At 46.0% G+C, this 14,247-nt stretch overlaps 1 protein-coding gene across 9 annotated transcripts in view; it reads left to right on the top strand.

The window, feature by feature from the left end:
• Nucleotides 1-2,961: 2,961 nt before the first annotated feature.
• Nucleotides 2,962-14,247, top strand: part of LOC110500450 (H(+)/Cl(-) exchange transporter 3) — a 63,773-nt gene continuing 52,487 nt past the window's right edge. For 3 of the 9 annotated variants that reach the window (XM_090214546.1, XM_036957874.2, XM_090214545.1), the window contains exons 1-2: nucleotides 2,971-3,148; nucleotides 3,251-3,278. The gene's annotated coding sequence lies outside the window, so the exon portion shown is untranslated. Of the gene's footprint in view, nucleotides 3,149-3,250; nucleotides 3,279-14,247 lie in introns of all 9 variants that reach the window. The other 6 variants (XM_036957877.2, XM_036957873.2, XM_036957876.2 and 3 more) reach the window with 3 other exon arrangements.

Genomic DNA, 14,247 nt, shown 5'->3' on the forward strand with positions numbered 1-14,247 from the left:
TGTTGTTACACGTGGTCTGCCACTGCGAGGGCGATCAGCTGTCCGTCCTGTCTCCCTGTAGCGCTGTCTTAGGCATCTCACTGCACGGTCATTGCAATTTATTGCCCTGGCCCACATCTGCAGTCCTCATGCCTCCTTGCAGCATGCCTAACACTGAACCCAAACCGGCTGCGCGCGTGCGCCATCGTGCGCTATCGTACATACATTTATTTTGCCCCCCCACACCAAATGCGATCACGACATGCAGTTTAAAATATCGAAACAATTACATTAATTTGGGGATAGGTCGAAAAGCATTAAACATGTATGGCAATTTAGCTAGTTAGCTTGCACCTGCTAGCTAAAGTTAATTTGTCCTATTTAGCTAGCTTGCTGTTGCTAGCTAATTTGTCCTGGGATATAAGTATTGAGTTGAGAGGCAGGACTTGCAGCGCGATCTGCGTCAGAAATAGGAATGAGTTCCATTTTAGCCCTTGGCTTCGCAGACGCTCCCTGGCGCGCGCGAGCAGTGTGGGTGCAATAATTGAATAACATGGATTTCTAAATTTATTTTGCAACGCTCTGTCCGGTCTGGTCAGCTTGTGAGACACGTTCATGCAGATGAGCAGGGACCTTGGGTGTCTTTCTTTTGGTGTTTTTCAGAGTCAGTAAAAAGGCCTCTTTAGTGTCCTAAGTTTTCATAACTGTGACCTTAATTGCCTACCGCATGGGAAACAGTGTTTAAACCCTTTACACTGAAGATCTATGAAGTTATTTGGATTTTTATGAATTATCTTTGAAAGACAGGGCCCTGAAAAAGGGATGTTTATTTTTTTGCTGAGTTCATGTTGTACAGATATTGACTGTTAGCACTTGATGGTTGATAGCAGCTTCCCACTAGAATGGGTTTTAGGTGAGACAGATGAACCTTTTCCCATATTACTTCAACAGTATTTAACATGAGATCCTTTATAATGACATAGGGCACATAAACATAAAAAATATGAGTTAAATGGGTTTCCATCGCGTTTTCAACTCTACTAATGGTTCTCTTACAAAAAAAAAAATGTTGCATTCTTTATGAGCCCACTCTGGTATTGGCACGTGCGCTCTAGCCAACAGTTTGCAGATACAGTGTGGGTATAGCCAACATGATGAGATTATTATGGAAAAATTAGCGGCAGCCAAGCATCGATGATCATGATACCAGAATAAGACTCGATATATATTGGAAAGGAGCATCAGCTCATCACCTTGCACTTTCACCCCCCTGTGAAGTTTATCATAATTTATTCCATCCGTAGCCAAATAAACTGCATGGTTTTGACGACTCATAGTGGGAGGAACACACAACACGCGCAGCATGTCATCGCGTATCTCCAAGTTTACTTTGACCTGATATTATATCAATACTTGCGCACAAAGGGTTTCCACCTACATTTCTGCAATAATTAATTTTACCGACACAAAACGATCCCACCTTGTATAGCGTTTTGTCGACATTTCGAATGTTAACCTACGCATGTTCTGTTCCCATCTGGCCTGTCACGACATGTTTTATCCAACACGTAGGCAATTTAATGCGTATTATAAGGTTGGATGTAAACCTGGTGGTAGCTTGGTTTCCATCCGATTGGCACATATTTTCATGCGAATATTCTAGAGAAAATATGCGCATTTTCCCACCATTAGTATGTTTCCACCAAATGTATTTATTGCAGATGAAATGCAGTGCCTGATGACATAGTGCACACAAAATGTTTTCTACTTTTTCGTTTAGATTCTCATGTAGTCTACCGAATGAAAATCTAAAGTTCAATGTGTTTCCATCGCATGTTCAACTCTATGGATAGTTTTGTCAAAAAAAATGTTGCATTAAATAGCAAATGTGCCCTACTCTGGTTTTGTCTCCAGCGCTCTAACCAACAGTTTGCACATACAATGCGTGCAGGCTGTGCGCCTTGTCCAGTCTACATAATGAGATTATTATGGATAAGAGCGTGAATATTTTTATTTGTCCAACGGCAGTCAAGCATCGATCATCATGTCACCAGTATAAAACGCTCTATATTGGAAAGCTGCATCAAACTCATCACCATGCACTTTCACCACCATGTGAAGTTCATAATTTATTTAATCTGTAGGCTAGCCTAATAAACTATATGGTTTCCCGAGTTGTAGTGGGAGGACGACACACCATATCGCGTGACTCCAAATTTACTTCGATACGATGGTTATTATATCAATTTTTGCGCATAAAGGCGTTTCCATCACCATTTCCCGCATAATACATTTAACCGACACAAAAGATCCCACCATGTCGAACAAAATAATTATTTATAAAATTACACCGAAACTTCCTGTTTCCATTACAGCGGTGTGATTATTAAAAAATATGTATTATATGACTTTACTCGCATAAAAACTGTATGGAAACTTGGTTACTGGTAAGGAAAATATATTTTCTTTATTCGGATTTTAGAATATTCGCATGAAAATATGTAGCCAATTGGATGGAAAGCTAGCTACTGATCCACGTTGAATGTGTTTCAGATTTCCTTCTCACTCTTCAAATAAAATAAAATGTATTTTCTAACCATACTCCAGTGTTAGCCATGATGATGATCCAGGAAGGACAAGAACATTCATGGATAACAACAGTGCCAAAACCTAATGCATTAGTTTTTTTCTAGAGTCAACAAGTAGTCCATGGAAAAAATATACTTTATTAATCCCCGAGGGAGTGTTTAATTTGTACTTGTATGTTCAGCAAACGCGTCTTATTATGGATGAGGACATTAATAAAAGATAATCGTTTAATAATTTTATATAATAGTATTATATGTGGCAAAAAAAAATGCACTCTTATTATTGCCAATCCAATTTCAAGGAGGCTAATTTTGGCTACTTCTAATTTATAATGTTTTATTGCACGTTATTAAAATAAAAATATGTTCTATCCAGGCTCCTTGCCCCCATTTCGCGCTCCTTACGGCTGCGATGGGGTGGGAGATCAAGAAACCGGAAGTAAACGTCATTGACACAGGAATGGGACAGAAAAAAACCCATCATGGGGAGAATGTCAAATATATTTTTGTAAAAACGCAACGTTTCTACTCAAGAAAAGGATGATTCGTTTTGTCCGGGGTGGAATAGCGGCATCGAAAAGGTATGTGATGTTGCTGGTGCACAACGTTTGATGGTAAAGTTAATATTTTACCCACCAAGGCCTCCATCGTATCTATGTACATTTTTTTTTATCTGAACACAGGTGCTCATCTCGTCATGCTTGCTGGACGGTAGGTGATCATTTTCACCAGTATGTTGCACATATTCAGCGCGTGGTGCATTTGTAGTGGATCCTGGTCAGTTATGCGTACAACAACAACATCGCTTTGTGAAATTCATCATGTCAAATGGTGTAGTAGTTGCATCAAAATCGAATCAGGCCAACTAACGTTAACTGACATTTTAAAAAGGAGCACTCGAGCCCCTGTCAGTCGTAGTTGGCTAACTAGCTACTAGCTTATTAGCTACATTATAGTCGCCATATTACACTACAAGACACGTATCCTTTATCCACCGTACTTATTTGTGGTTGTAACTAGCTGGCTGCATTTTGTATGTGTTAAATGTAGGATGGTGTCAGCTGTAACGTTCGTTGTATCATCCAGAAACCCCTAGCTACTGCCCTAGCTAGCTAGCTAGCAACAATGTCATGGCACCATGATACATCAGAAAGGCGCGTGACAGGCAGTGGAAATGTTCCTTTTCATGTTTGTTTAGTGGTCTTTCACCTTACACAGTAAAAGGGGAGATGCATATAGTTTGTATTGCATGCAGATTTTATGGCATAGATGTATATGAACATATTGCATAGTGTGATATGTATTTTCTCTTCAATACATGTACCCATTACATAGTCCTATGTATCACGTGACTATTACCATATCATAACCATCTGAGTGGCTTGTGTGAGCTGTGATTTATACATCAAATATGTTGTTGGGGTGAATGGGGCGTACATTGGGGTTTTATATGAGCAACAGGAAAGGACCACAGGTCTTACAATTGCTTTTGGTTGAAAATTAGCTTTTTTTTAGGGTAACTCAGTGAGTGGTCTAGTTTATGCTCAAATTAATTTTCTCCGTGCAGCTACATATCAAGGCAGAGAGAGAGAGGCAAAGAGAGAGAGAGAGAGGCAAAGAGAGAGGGAGAGAGGCAAAGAGAGAGAGAGAGAGAGGCAAAGAGAGAGAGAGAGGCAAAGAGAGAGAGAGAAAGGCAAAGAGAGAGAGAGAGAAAGGCAAAGAGAGAGAGAGAGAGAAAGGCAAAGAGAGAGAGAGAGAGAAAGGCAAAGAGAGAGAGAGAGAGAAAGGCAAAGAGAGAGAGAGAGAGAAAGGCAAAGAGAGAGGGAGAGAAAGGCAAAGAGAGAGAGAGAGAAAGGCAAAGAGAGAGAGAGAGAAAGGCAAAGAGAGAGAGAGAGAGAAAGGCAAAGAGAGAGAGAGAGAAAGGCAAAGAGAGAGAGAGAAAGGCAAAGAGAGAGAGAGAAAGGCAAAGAGAGAGAGAGAAAGGCAAAGAGAGAGAGAGAAAGGCAAAGAGAGAGAGAGAAAGGCAAAGAGAGAGAGAGAGAGAGGTAAAGAGAGAGAGAAAGGCAAAGAGAGAGAGAGGCAAAGAGAGAGAGAGAGAGAGAGGCAAAGAGAGAGAGAGAGGCAAAGAGAGAGAGAGAGAGGCAAAGAGAGAGAGGCAAAGAGAGAGAGAGAGAGAGGCAAAGAGAGAGGCAAAGAGAGAGAGAGAGCGAGGCAAAGAGAGAGAGAGAGGGGCAAAGAGAGAGAGAGGGGCAAAGAGAGAGAGAGGGGCAAAGCGAGAGAGAGAGGCAAAGCGAGAGAGAGAGAGGCAAAGCGAGAGAGAGAGAGGCAAAGAGAGAGAGAGAGGCAAAGAGAGAGAGAGAGAGAGAGGCAGAGAGAGAGAGAGGCAAAGAGAGAGAGGCAAAGAGAGAGAGAGAGAGAGAGGCAAAGAGAGAGAGAGAGAGAGAGAAGCAAAGAGAGAGAGAGAGAGAGAGAAGCAAAGAGAGAGGGAGAGGCAAAGAGAGAGAGAAGCAAAGAGAGAGGGAGAGGCAAAGAGAGAGAGAGAGGCAAAGAGAGAGAGAGAGGCAAAGAGAGAGAGAGAGGCAAAGAGAGAGAGAGGCAAAGAGAGAGAAAGAGAGAGAGAGAGGCAAAGAGAGAGAGAGAGAGGCAAAGGGAGAGAGGCAGAGAGAGAGAGAGGCAAAGAGAGAGAGGCAAAGAGAGAGAGAGGCAGAGAGAGAGAGAGGCAAAGAGAGAGAGAGAGAGGCAGAGAGAGAGAGAGAGGCAGAGAGAGAGAGAGGCAGAGAGAGAGAGAGGCAGAGAGGGAGAGAGGCAAAGAGAGAGAGAGAGAGAGGCAGAGAGAGAGAGGGGCAGAGAGAGAGAGAGGGGCAAAGAGAGAGAGGCAAAGAGAGAGAGAGAGAGAGGCAAAGAGAGAGAGAGGCAAAGAGAGAGAGAGAGAGAGAGAGAGAGAGGCAAAGAGAGAGAGAGAGGCAAAGAGAGAGAGAGAGGCAAAGAGAGAGAGAGAGGCAAAGAGAGAGAGAGAGGCAAAGAGAGAGAGAGAGGCAAAGAGAGAGAGAGCGAGGCAAAGAGAGAGAGAGAGAGAAGCAAAGAGAGAGGGAGAAAGGCAAAGAGAGAGAGAGAGAGGCAAAGAGAGAGAGAGAGGCAAAGGGAGAGAGAGAGGCAAAGGGAGAGAGGCAAAGAGAGAGAGAGAGAGAGAGAGGCAGAGAGAGAGAGAGGCAAAGAGAGAGAGAGGCAAAGAGAGAGAGAGGCAAAGAGAGAGAGAGAGGCAAAGAGAGAGAGAGGCAAAGAGAGAGAGAGAGGCAAAGAGAGAGAGGCAGAGAGAGAGAGAGGCAAAGAGAGAGAGGCAGAGAGAGAGAGGCAAGGAGAGAGGGAGAGAGGCAAAGAGAGAGAGAGAGAGAGAGAGAGAGAGGCAAAGAGAGAGAGAGAGAGGGGCAAAGAGAGAGAGAGAGAGAGGGGCAAAGAGAGAGAGAGAGAGAGGGGCAAAGAGAGAGAGAGAGAGAGGGGCAAAGAGAGAGAGAGAGGCAAAGAGAGAGAGAGAGAGGCAAAGAGAGAGAGAGAGAGGCAAAGAGAGAGAGCGAGGCAGGCAGAGAGCAAGAGAGAGGGAGGCAGGCAGAGAGGGGGCGGGAGGCAGGCAGAGAGAGGGGGAGGCAGAGAGAAGGGGAGAGAGGGGGAGGCAGAGGGAGGAGGAGAGGGAAGGAGGCAGATGGAGGAGGGAAGGAGGCAGATGGAGGAGGAGGGAGGCAGAGAGAGAGAGAGGGAGGCAGAGAGAGAGAGGGAGGCAGAGAGCGAGCGAGAGAGGCAGGCAGAGAGCGAGCGAGAGAGGCAGGCAGAGAGCGAGCGAGAGAGGCAGGCAGAGAGCGAGCGAGCGGGAGAGGCAGGCAGAGAGCGAGCGAGCGGGAGAGGCAGGCAGAGAGCGAGCGAGCGGGAGAGGCAGGCAGAGAGCGAGCGAGCGGGAGAGGCAGGCAGAGAGCGAGCGAGCGGGAGAGGCAGGCAGGCAGAGAGCGAGCGAGCGGGAGAGGCAGGCAGAGAGCGAGCGAGCGAGCGGGAGAGGCAGGCAGAGAGCGAGCGAGCGAGCGGGAGAGGCAGGCAGAGAGCGAGCGAGCGAGCGAGCGGGAGAGGCAGGCAGAGAGCGAGCGAGCGAGCGGGAGAGGCAGGCAGAGAGCGAGCGAGCGAGCGGGAGAGGCAGGCAGAGAGCGGGAGAGGCAGGCAGGCAGAGAGCGAGCGAGAGAGGCAGGCAGGCAGAGAGCGAGCGAGAGAGGCAGGCAGGGAGAGAGCGAGCGAGGCAGGCAGAGAGCGAGGCAGGCAGGGAGAGAGCGAGCGAGGCAGGCAGGGAGAGAGCGAGCGAGGCAGGCAGAGAGCGAGCGAGGCAGGCAGAGAGAGAGGTGGAGTGAGGCAGGCAGAGTAGGGAGGCAGAGAGGAGGAGGCAGATGGAGATGCAGAGAGTAGGAGAGGGAGGGAGGCAGAGAGAGCGAGAGAGGCAGAGGGAGGAGGAGAGGGGGGGAGGCAGAGAGAGAGGCAGAAGGAGGAGGATAAGGAGGCAGAAAGAAAGAGGGATGGAGGCAGAAAGAAAGAGGGATGGGGGCAGAGAGCGAGAGAGGCAGGCAGAGAGCGAGAAGAGGGATTGAGAGAGAGAGAGAGAGAGGAGGAGGGAGGCAGAGAGGGAGGAGTGGGAGGGAGGCAGAGAGAGAGAGGGAGGGAGGCAGAGAGAGAGAGGGAGAGAGGCAGAGAGAGGGAGGCAGAGAGAGGGAGGCAGAGAGAGGGAGGCAGAGGGAGGGAGGGAGGCAGAGAGAGGGAGGGAGGGAGGCAGAGAGAGAGGGAGGGAGGGAGGCAGAGAGAGAGGGAGGGAGGGAGGCAGAGAGAGAGGGAGGGAGGGAGGCAGAGAGAGAGGGAGGGAGGGAGGCAGAGAGAGAGGCAGAGAGAGAGAGGGAGTGCGGCAGAGAGAGAGAGGGAGTGCAGCAGAGAGGAGAGGGGGGGAGGGAGGGAGGAGGAGAGAGAGGCAGGCAGAGAGCGAGAAGAGGGATCGAGAGAGAGAGAGGAGGAGGAGGGAGGCAGAGAGGGAGGAGTGGGAGGGAGGGAGGGAGGCAGAGAGGGAGGGAGGGAGGGAGGCAGAGAGAGAGAGAGAGGGAGGGTGGCAGAGAGAGAGAGAGAGCGAGAGAGAGGGAGGCAGAGAGAGAGAGAGAGGGAGGCAGAGAGAGGGAGGGAGTGCGGCAGAGAGGGAGGGAGTGCGGCAGAGAGGAGAGGGAGGGGGAGGAGGAGAGGCAGAGAGAGAGGGAGAGAGGCAGAGAGAGAGAGAGAGAGGGAGTGCGGCAGAGAGGGAGTGCGGCAGAGAGAGAGAGGGAGTGCGGCAGAGAGAGGGGGAGGCAGAGAGAGAGGGAGGGAGGAGAAGGAGGCAGGGAGAGGGATGAGGCAGAAAGAGGGATGGAGGCAGAGAGAGGGAGGAAAAGAGAGAGATGGAGGGGGAGGCAGAGAGCGAGAGGCAGGCAGAGAGCAAGAGAGAGGTAGGCAGAGAGAGAGGGGGCGGGATGCAGGCAGAGAGAGGGGGAGGCAGAGAGAAGGGGAGAGAGGGGGAGGCAGAGGGAGGAGGAGAGGGAGGGAGGCAGATGGAGGAGGAGGGAGGCAGAGAGAGAGAGAGAGAGGGAGGCAGAGAGGGGGGGTGGAGGCAGAGAGGGGGGGGGTGGAGGCAGAGGGAGGGAGTGAGGCAGAGAGAGAGAGGGAGTGAGGCAGAGAGGGAGTGAGGCAGAGAGGGAGGCAGAGAGAGGCAGAAGGAGAGAGAGGGTGAGAGAGGGGAGGGGCGAGAGGGAGAGGGGCAGAGGAAGAGAGCAAGGCAGAGGGAGAGAGGTAGAGCGAGATAGGCAGAGAGAGAGAGAGAGAGGTAGAGCGGCAGAGGCAGGCAGAGAGAGAGGTAGGGGGAGAGGGGCAGAGCGGGAGAGGGGCAGAGAGGGAAAGGGAGAGAGAAAGAGGGGCAGAGAGAGCGAGAGAGAGAGGTTGTCCTGTTTTCATACTTTCGCTTTGGCCACCATGTGATCTGAATATAACACGCCAGTAGAAGGTGACCCAACTTTGTGACTCAATTGCAGTAATTCCTTTTGGTGAAAGAATTACAAGTTTTAATCACTTAATAATTCATAAACAAAAATCTTTATCAGTAAATACACTAACTAATTGGTAGGTCTACCTTTACCTGATACTTCTGTGAATGTTCATTTTCCTCCCTCATGAGGGAGAGAATATCAGGCCTCAGGCTAAGACCCAGAGGCAGACACAGGAGGCAGATAGTACGAGTCAGAGTTTATTATAGTTCAAGGGGCAGGCAAAATGTAAGTCAAGGCAGTCCAAGGGTCGCAATCCAAATCAGTCAGACAGGTACAGGACGGCGGGCAGGATCAGGACAGGCAGAATGGTCAGAACTGGTTAGACTTAAGAAAAACTAGAGCACAGGGAACACGCTGGTAGGACAAGACAAACTGCCAACAGACAAATAGAAAACGCAGGTATAAATACATATGAGATAATGCAGACAAATGGTAGACACCTGGTGGGGGGTGGAGACAAGCACAAGACCCGGTGAATCAGATCAGAGTGTGACCGAGAAATTAGGAAATGACAAGGCACATGGCAATGTTTCTTAAACTTACAGAAGGCAAATAATTCCTCAAACTAAATATAAGTGTTGATATACCTTTTAAGACTTTTTTTCTGGTAGAGGTTCTCTAAGACTCCGTTCCCATCTGTTTGACCAGAAATCAAAGCCATTACCTATGCCTCATTTTTAAGATGAGAAAATGGTTGGAAAATATATATATATATGCGTTAATTTCCCTAAAATATATACTCTTACCTTTCTCACCCGAGACTCTTTTTATTATTTAGGTGCAAGGCATTTATTCATAGTATTTTAGGGACAATATTAATATCCATAATGTGTGTTCCATCTGTGACAGTGCTGACCTCTTATTCAATAATCTTATTTTTTTCCCCCTCTTACTTCTACAATGTCACAACACAAGTTCCTGCCATTTTTCTTATCAATGGCACTGGTCTGGTATATTTCTCAAGACTTGTCTGACATTTTTTTTTTTTTGCTTGGTCAGCTCTCAAAGTAAGCTCTTCCTCTGGTCTGACTCCTAAAATGTGCAGCATTAATGCAAGCTTAGAGAGCTTGAAAACAGTTTTTGTTTGAGGTTTTTCACAACTTTCAGTTGAACGTTATTGCATTACTACACCCTAGGAAATTGCTTATGACAGTAGGTAGGATTGGGGGTCGATGTAGTTGAGGTGTATAAGTGGCGGAGGTAATGTAGAAAGCAACTGTAATTGGAAAAAAAGAGTTGTTTTGGAGGTGTGTCAACCTGTATGGTTGGCAGTGGTGAGGCTGCCTTACAGGAGGTGTGATCATATCACTGAGGGGCGGGCAAAACGCTGAGTCATATCCCAGCAACAGTTTCCCCTGGCAACATCTAGGTCCTTGACTACTGAAAGAAGAGGCCCACTCTCTCGCCTGCTTTATAAGTTGTGGGTCCAGGACGATACCAGTATTGTGATACTCGTAAGTACCGTGGCAAGGAAACAAAACACGAAGCCGATTGAACTTCTTTAGGAAAACAGCCCTAATGTTGGAAACAAACATCATTATGTTGTCATCCAGAGTCACATTTGTTTATTTCCCAAGTGAAAGCACACAATATTTTTGACATACAGCAGGTTTTAAAGGACCGCAGAGTTTGACCTGCTTCGTGTTTTCATTTTTGTCATGGGAAAAATATTGCGATACTGATATCGTCCCGGCTCTAATAAGTTGTGTAACTGTCACTGCCAGGCCCGGCTCGTTTTGGCACCTCAGATAGCGCTTTCCCATCATTCAAACACATCTATTCTCATCCATATTCTCAAATGTCAGGGTGAAAAATGATAGGGATCATGTATCCTTCATAGGAGCTGTTTTCTAAAGTAATATTCCTCTCAAATTCAGCCTGTTTGTATCGTTCCTCATCGAAACCGTAGCCTTGCTTTGCAGTAAGCAACTTCATGTATCGGATATCTGTTGCATGTGAGTCTATGACAATGCTTAGCTTATTTAAGATGGATCATTTCACACCCTTTCGGTCGGTCACGTCAGGCTGGTTCTGAGACTAAATGAACCCACTTTCTCCTCGTCTGTGCTGAAGCCTGATGGTCGTGTAGTTTTACCAAAATGTTCACGGCTTCACCTCAACCTTGTGGAGAAGAAGTGAGAAGAACAGAGGAACAGAGTAGACACTTCTCCAGACTGGGTAGGAACAGACAGTTCAGACTCCTGCAGTGTTATTCTGTAAATGTCAAAGATCTTTCCTTCAAATAGCCTACCATTTCTTTGTTCCACAATTCAGGGAATACAACATTCTAATTGCGATTTTTGTTAAATTTTCACTCGGAATGACCTAGGTCATCTTAAGTTTTTGTCTTCTTGAGAGTTGAAACTCCTGCTGAGCGTGTTCACAGCTTGGTGGGCACTGGGCCTAGCAAGCTCATGACCACAGTAACTGGTGCCAAGATGGAGGTTGAAAAAGGCTCACACTTGTTAACCAAGAACAAGAGCGCTCTTGGACTTGTTGGCATTCCTCCTAAAAACAAACAGAATAGAATTTCCTGCTTTAATTGAATGCAGCACAAAGGGATTTCCTGATTCAAGGTGAGAGGGGAAGTTGTTAGGCTAGTGGTCCAGTCTGTTGGTCTATGTCATGAAGAGTTAGTTACTGTATGTAAAGCTATGAGACCAGGCTTGTGAAATGTAAGCGCTCTAGTCTCTGGTGTGTTGTCTCCTCCATAGACACCTAGGGATGTGCTGTTTAGGATTGGGGGGGAAATATGAGAACATTATGAGTGTCTGTCTCACATTGTAGTCATCACAGAGTTTATATATTTGTATTTAACCTTTATTTAACTAGGGAAGCTAGTTAAGAACAAATTCTTATTTACAATGACTGCCTACCCCGGCAAAACCCTAAACCGGACGGCGTTGGGTCAATTGTGCTACAGCCTGGAATCGAACCCGGGGTCTGTAGTGACGCCTCTGAGAGGCAGTGCCTTAGACCGCTGTGCCATTCGGGAGCCCTGCAAGATTCCTATACTTGAATGGAACATAAGCTGTAGTGACATCAGTGACACTATCATCTCCTTTTGCTTTTGAACGTTGATGAGTGTAAATGAAACGGGAGGAAGCCTAGAAGGATTTTGACTCTTTATTTCTTCCTGTCATAATGAGCTCATGACTTGTGGGACTTCCATTTCTCTGTCGAGAGAGGATACTTATACTACACTATCCATGGACTCTGGGAGAATTCATAATCTCCCCATAAGAGTCAGTGATACCACTGCCAGTTTTCAGAGCAGTAAATTCAATCGAGGATACGGCCTACAGTCAGTTACTCTAAAGTAAAGGAGTATATCAAACAATATCCCTGTATAATGGGTTTAAGCTCTCTGGCTGTAAGTTGGCGACTCATATATAGATGAAATCATTTGCTGCCTGCCATTTGATTTAGTACTGTTCACTTTAGGATTCATTTAGTTCTCGTCGCTCTGGGTCTGGATAGTATGATGATGACGATACACGGTTATATTAAGTTACTCTACGTGATTCAGACATATCATTAGCTCAACCTGCTTCCATTTCATCTCATAGGCCTACCTTTTTTTTATCACGTAGAAAAAGATCACCTCTTGCTAGGTAAGGCCAGAAACCATTCGTAGAAGAATCCTTAACCCACTTATTCACAGTCACATTGGCTAGCTAGTAGCTAGCAGGGAGTTTTCTGCCATTGAAATCCTCGGATGGGCCACCTAAGCGTTTGCCTACAGTTGAAGTCGGAAGTTTACATACACTTAGGTTGGAGTCATTAAAAGGAGGGACTGGTGCACTTCACAAAATAGATGGCTTCATGAGGGAGGAAAATTATGTGGATATATAGAAGCAACATCTCAAGACATCAGTCAGGAAGTTAAAGCTTGGTCGCAAATGGGTCTTCCAAATGGACAATGACCCCAAGCATACTTCCAAAGGTGTGGCAAAATGGCTTAAGGACAACAAAGTCAAGATAATCCTATAGAAAGTTTGTGGGCAGAACTGAAAAAGCGTGTGTGAGCAAGGAGGCCTACAAACCTGACTCGGTTACACCAGCTCTGTCAGGAGGAATGGGCCAAAATTCCCCCAACTTATTGTGGGAAGCTTGTGGAAGGCTACCTGAAACGTTTGACCCAAGTTAAACAATTTAATGGCAATGCTACCAAATACTAATTCAGTGTATGTAAACTTCTGACCCACTGGGAATGTGATGAAAGAAATACAAGCTGAAATAAATCTTTCTCTCTACTATTAATCTGACATTTCACATTCTTAAAATAAAGTGGTGACATTAACTGACCTAAAACAGGGCATTTTTACTAGGATTAAATGTCAGGAATTGTGAAAAACTGAGTGTAAATATATTGGCTAAGGTGTATGTAAACTTCAAAATACATTTTCTGGATGTAGAAATGCTTTTAGTTTATATTTGGTTTTAATAGTTTAAGTTAACACTATGTAGAAAAGATCATGGACCTATATATTTTCAAATAATATAATCTTTGAGAATTCTCAATCACCAAAATTAAAGCTGTCAAGGAGAATTGAAAATTCCAAAAGCAATGAATTTAGCAGTATATATTTTGTTACTATGTTTGAGCAAAATAACACAGCATCAGCAATGGCAAAATGCATAGAATTGCAAGAGATTGGCATTAAAACAGCTAAATGTTTACTCCGCTGCATGGCAAAATGTGTAGAATTGCAGGAATTTTACTTTAAAATTGCAAGAAAATATCTCTGGTCCATGGAGAAATTTGTAGAATTGCAGGAAATTGGCTTAAAAAGGCAAAAATGTGTCTACACCACCAAAATGGGGGCCTCTAAATTTCAGCTGCTCCCCCCCCGCCACGCCCACCACCTAAGCCCCCTTTTGATCCAGAGGAAACCCTGAGCTAGCCTATCTTTTATGATCTAGCAAAGGTTTTGGTGTATCCTCCTTCCTCTATGGTTCTGGACTAGGTTTTGTTTGCCCCTGCTTCCACTAGGGGGGAAATAGTGAGGTTAGTGTGCTCTACTATTTCGTTCTAAATCAGCATCACTCTGTTCATCCTAATCCCCAAACTAAAAATAGACATAAACACTACTGGCTGGTTCTTCCCACACATAAATGGTTTGTATTTATGTAATTCCTCAAAACGGATGCAGTAAAAATGTCCCATATTCCTGATGGACTGGAGAGGTAAACAAAATGATTTCCAATAGGAATCAAAATCTCCTCCTGAGTGGGCACCAAACAGTCCAATTCCAAATTCAGACAGAGGTGTTGTGCAGGGTACAGGTTTATGATTCCAATCTAGCACACACTCTCAGACAACCAGACAGACAGAGGTAATGATATACATTTTTCACAGTATTGTTCGCCACCAGGGTCCTCCATCATCACAGTCCTCCATGCTGACAGAAGCAACACAGCTGATGAGTTTACTGCTACTTCTCTGTCACCTCTGTCTTCCTCTTTAGTGAAGTCTCTGGGTCTGACATCTCACACTCATCATGTGTCCTAATGACCCTCCTTCCTTTCCTATCCCTTCTTCCGCCCTTCTTTCCATCCTCTATCACCAACCAGAAACGACACTGCCGCAA

The sequence above is a fragment of the Oncorhynchus mykiss genome, chromosome 21, assembly GCF_057628025.1.
Source record: "Oncorhynchus mykiss isolate SJ-2025 chromosome 21, ASM5762802v1, whole genome shotgun sequence".
Lineage (NCBI taxonomy): Eukaryota > Metazoa > Chordata > Actinopteri > Salmoniformes > Salmonidae > Oncorhynchus > Oncorhynchus mykiss.